The sequence below is a fragment of the Bidens hawaiensis genome, unplaced genomic scaffold (genome assembly GCF_021521415.1).
Source record: "Bidens hawaiensis isolate Kalapana, Puna unplaced genomic scaffold, B.hawaiensis_p1.1 tig00037713_1, whole genome shotgun sequence".
In the NCBI taxonomy this organism is placed as follows: domain Eukaryota; kingdom Viridiplantae; phylum Streptophyta; class Magnoliopsida; order Asterales; family Asteraceae; genus Bidens; species Bidens hawaiensis.
The window spans coordinates 110,303-116,172 of record NW_027505502.1 but is presented as its reverse complement, the minus strand read 5'-3'; the positions used below and the strand labels follow the sequence as shown (position 1 = coordinate 116,172).

Genomic DNA, 5,870 nt, shown 5'->3' with positions numbered 1-5,870 from the left:
CACATATTTCTACAGTAGGCCCACGAGTTAAGTATGTTCCACGAGTTAAGAGTGTCATGCATGGTACATTTTCGGCTCCTAAGTCTCAAAGTTTCGTTTTTAGTAGAATTGACTTTGCTATTCAAAACGGAGTTGCAGCGCAGCTTGGTGCCCATTTTCCTGCCACTTTATCGTAATCATTTTGAGTTTAATGAATCTAATATGTTGGTTAAAAAAAATACTCGTTTAATTAGCTAACTCTAGTTTGATTTATGTTCTAGATAACGAAATTTATAACTATTTTCAAGTAATATATATTTGGAAAAGGGCCTCAATGGTTGAGCCGCCCCTGTTATTTACATAACACCGTAAAAAAAATCAGTATGTGTTCATCGTGTTCAACTATATACATCCCTGACAGAAATGGAATTAAACATCAAACAATAGTACATCGTGAGTATGAAGGAAGTGGATGTTTCCGCTCTTCACATGAAATAAACTACACTTTTAAAAGCATTTCTTGTGAACTATAGCTGCACCAGATTCCTTATATTCAGCTTTTGAAATCGAAAGCTGATTCATGCAAAAGAAAACAAAAAAAAATTAGTCATGAAATACATCTTAGGTGATGGTCATGGGCTCATTACCAACAAATGAATTGATTTAAATGATTATTATCTAAAACATGTAAACCTTTATTGAATTACTTCAAGATTGTTTGAAATTACTCCAAGATTGTTCAAGATCTTGAAGTGTAATTTTCATAAGAAATTATTTTTGAAGGTTATCCTCGTCCTCGGATATCTTGGTGGAGTGATGGTTTTAAAACTAGTTAATAGGAACAGATAGGTGGTGTTAAAAGAAAGAATTATATGCTAGTGGGCGAAACGAACTTAATTACCTCTTGGAAGCTGCTCAAAAATGCAAGGATTGATCCTCCAGTCCAGGATCCATACTGTCTAACATTTTCCGCATGCACCTTGACATGCATGCCAGTAGGTGAAAGAGCCGAGATTTCCTTGTCCAATCGAGCAGCAAAACCAGGGAGAAAGGTTGAACCGCCGCTGATCACAATGTTGCTGAAAAGATGCTTCCATAAATTAACATGGCATTTCATGATGGAATTGTAGGTAGTCTCATGAATACCAGCAACTTCCGCTGCAATCAGGTCTGGCTTGAAGAGAACCTCTGCACAACCAAATCTCTCTGCTCCAAGTGTGATAACATTTCCATCAGGCAACTCATACTCAGCGGAACTACTTTTAGCAGTTTCAAGCTCTTGATCATAGTCAAGAGCCACATATGCAAGCTTTTCTTTCATATATTGTACATTTTCTCTATCGACATGGGTGATGAAGTGGTAACATCTTTTGTTCACAACCTTAGTTAGGGAATCTGTAATGTCTGCTCCAGCAAGATCAATACGGAGGATGGATTGGGGATTATAGTAACCTTCAGTTATTGGGACAACCTGTGAAACACCTTCTCCAGACTCCAACACCACACCTGTCACATAGTTATAATAATAAGGAAAATTGATTTTAAATAATCTCACTATGCCCTATTGGCAAATAACAGTTTCAACTTCACTTTTGGCTTATGGTAGTCCCAACTAAATATGTATTTTTTTTACCAACGGTGTCAATAAACATTTATGTGGCAGCATTACATGGGAATGATCATTCGTAAGTTAGGCGTGGAATAATCATCTGTAAGTTAGGCTAAATTAAAGTTGTATTAGTAGACGAGTTTGATTGTATTAAACAAAACTTTGTTTAACTATATTTTAACTATGTCTAATATATATTATAAAACATATCTAATACTAAATAAGTAAATAATTAACATTTCAATATGTACGGCTAGCTCAGGTTCAACCGGGAAACCAAACGGTCTCACAGTTTCAAACGGAATAATGAATACTGATAAATTTGTTACATGATTATAGTATATGTTTCCCGCTGCATCGCGCAGACACTCTTCTAGTTATAACAAAACATGATCAACGGATAGATTATACTAAAAAAATGAAGGAACTAACCTGTGGTACGACCATATGCATATAAAGAAAGTACGGGGGCGATGGCAAAATGCATGGCTGGGAAATCGAAGCGCTCAAAAAGGATTTCAGCCATCTTCTCTCGGTTTTCCTTAGGATTTAATGCGGCCTCCGTAATAAGTATAGGGTGATCTTCAGGAGCCAAGAGAGGCTCATTATAAGAACTGAGCTGACTATAAAAAGTGTGATGCCAAATCTTTTCCATATCGTCCCAATTTTTGACAATACCACGCTCCATTGGATATTCAATAGTTAGGACGCCACTTTACGACAGGGTTTCGTGTCCGATGTAAGCTTCTTCTTTCAAGCCCACGCCTACCATAGCACTAAGTTTACGTGTCTTACCTACAGTACTAGGAAACACCGCCCTAGGAAAACCATCACTAGCAAACCCAGCCTGTTGACATATTAAATCACAGAGTACAATTTACCAACACAAAAATTAAAACCCTAACATATGAATAGAACGACAATACTGTTAGGATTAAACGCACACACGAAACTGAACACACACACGAAAGCAATAAACGAACACGAGGATTTAACGTGGTTCGGTCTAAACTGACCTACGTCCACGGGTGGCAACTAGGTATATCTTTATTGAGTGACAAATATTACAAGTACATAATGTTGTTTATATAGAGACTGAACTAGGGTTAGTAAATTATTATGCAAGAAATCTAAACCGGGCCGGGCTTGGGCCCGACCGCCCACACCTGTCTCCTCTTTTGACTTCATATAATAAACCGGGCCAACAAGGCCTACGAACCCAACAATCTCCCACTCGGAGGCCTTGAGTACTCTCGTCTGCACTCCTGATTGTACTTCTGTAATCTGAACATTAAACTTCTTCTAGTTGCCACCGCCTTCTCATCAATTAACCTGAAGGCCCGTTGAAGCTCCCCGGAGCTCCAACACGTCATTCACGGCTGAAACTGCCCCTGACCCATTCTCTGTCCCTACCGGCTCCCACTGTAACGAACTACCGGATCCTGAGATAACCTGAGAACAAACACTCTCCATATTCAGCAAGTAATTCATTGGAGAGACTTTTACAGCTGGAATACTGGTTTTCTTAATCCACTGTCGACCTGGAACTGTAACTGAAACACGACCTGTGCTCCCACTGTCACGATGTCCCCCAACTGATTTAACCTTCCTAGCTCGTTCATCCTGAATCTTCACTTTGGCTCTGGGTTTGTTACTTGCAAAACAAACCTTCTTCTGCCCACGAGATTCTGTGAACCGGATTTTGTCTTTCACCAAAACTGGATCCACTCCTTTCGATGACATATCGACCATATACAACGAACCCATTTTCTTGCCACAAGCAACAACGACATTCCCTTTGACTACTTTCCACTGCCCATTCCCGAACTTAACATCGTGCCCCTGGTCATCCAACTACCCAACTGAAATCAAATGTTTCTTCAAACTTGGAATAACCCTCACGTCTTTCAAAGTCCAAGAAGTACCGGCTGAAGTTATCAAATCAACGTCTCCCATACCCGTAACCTCTAAAATATCATCATTCGCTAGTCGAACCTTTCCAAAATCCCCAAATTTAAGATTCTTCATCGTTTCACTACAGTGAGTGGCATGAAACGATGCACCAGAGTCCATCACCCAAGCATCAACGCTACTCTCAACACTACAAACCAAAGCCTCATCACTACTGACCCTGTCATCTGTGTCGTCTTCTGTAACGTTCACCTATTTCTTACCATTCGGACACTGATTCCTGAAGTGTCCTTTCTCTTTACAACCCCAACATTCAATATCCTTACGAGTCTTAGACTGACTCCTCTTCCTGCTCCCACTGCCTCGCTGTTTTCCCCTACCTCTACCTTCTGTGACTAGTATATTGTCTGATGATTCACCTGAACTTCTGCGTCTTGAATCTTCTCCCAGAATCAGATCTCGAATCCCATCGAAAGTAATATTTGTAGACGAACTACAAACTGCAGTCACTGTTTGCGACCAACTGTCGGGCAAAGAGGATAATAACAAGAGGCCTTGAACTTCATCATCAAACTTAATGTCAACTGACACTAAGCGGGACAAGATCGAATTAAGATTATTGATATGAGTTGTAACTGACCCACCCTCTTTCATTCTTGTTGTCACTAGCTCTCGGATAAGATAGACTTTATTCGCTGCCGAAGGCTTCTCATACATGTTGGATAGTGCCTCCATCATACCACGGGCTGTGGTTTCTTTCATGACGTTAAACGCCACATCTTCCGACAACGACAATGTAATACAAGCCCTAGATTTCTTGTCTAACTTCTTCCAATCTGCTTCTGACAACTTTTCTGGTTTTTCATCCTCAAACACTACATCCAAGTCTTTCTGACAAAGTAGTGCCTCAATCTGCATCTTCCACCAACCGAACTTCTGTCCGTCAAACTTTTGTATCGAAACCTTTCCATATTCTGCCATAACGATGACTAAAACGAAAAACTGGATAAAAACAGAGACAGACACAACAATGGCACGAGCCTGAACTTAACAACTGTTCTACTAAACTCTGTTAAAAAATCAACCTATTTATACGCAGCGGAATATCGAACTGAAAATCAGAAACCGAAACTTTAAACTGAAACGATAAACCTGACAAACGCGGTTGGCACTGGTTCTCCGTTTCTTTAACGCTTCTTCTGACTTGACAACGATTATTCAACTAAAATAGGATCTTGATTAACGCGTTCCTGGCTCGTACTTTGCAAAATATGATCTCGTCCCAATCCAAATATTTTCAAGCTAAGCTGCTCAAGACTTGGCCCATACAAATTAAACTAAATTGTTGGGCTTAGTGCCTAAATTCGTGACCCAAAGAAAATATAATTTGTTTTTCTTTCTTTTCTTTTTCTATGCCACAAAATAAACCAAATGGGCCTCCTGCCCAATTACTTCAATACGTGATCCCAAAGAAAAAAAATAAACAATTTTAGGTCTCCAACAAAGTAGGATACTACTTACTGTACAAGGTCATCTTCTGCAACGGTGCATACGATGGTGATGACAAAGTTAATTGCTTTCAAACAGAACCAAACAACTACAACGAGCGCGCGACAACGGCTGCTGTGGCGGCGAGAGTCAGACGATAGTGGCGAAACAACGGCAGCGGAACCCTAGCGCAGTAGGGTGGCGACAGCGGAAGGTTTGGCGGCGACTCGGCTGGTTCCCGTGTTCTTCGTGTGATTCGAACCTAAGCTCTGATACCACTTGTTAGGATTAAACGCACACACGAAACTGAACACACACACGAAAGCAATAAACGAACACGAGGATTTAACGTGGTTCGGTCTAAACTGACCTACGTCCACGGGTGGCAACTAGGTATATCTTTATTGAGTGACAAATATTACAAGTACATAATGTTGTTTATATAGAGACTGAACTAGGGTTAGTAAATTATTATGCAAGAAATCTAAACCGGGCCGAGCTTGGCCCGACCGCCCACACCCGTCTCCTCTTTTGACTTCATATAATAAACCGGGCCAACAAGGCCTACGAACCCAACAATACTAACCTTCATATATTCACTCCCGTTGTCCAAAACAAGGCTCCGAATGTCGTCGTTCATTTTCTGATATAAACTACAAACTGATTTTTTTTATTGATCCAAAATACAAATCACAAGATAATGAAACTAACCTTTAATTTGTTTCGGATTCAAGTATACCTGGAAACTGATTTTTATTTATTGATCTGGGTTAAAGAAGTCAATGGTTCGGTTGAAGGGATGACTTAATAAAACAACTTGATCAGCAGATTGTGGATCTGGGTACCCAAGTCCAGGCTTCAGTGACAGAAGGTTGGTTGACAA

The 5,870-nt window shown here is 40.1% G+C and overlaps 1 pseudogene; it reads right to left on the bottom strand.

The window, feature by feature from the left end:
- Window positions 1–302: 302 nt before the first annotated feature.
- Window positions 303–5,627, bottom strand: LOC143613555 (actin-2-like; annotated as a pseudogene).
- Window positions 5,628–5,870: the final 243 nt, after the last annotated feature.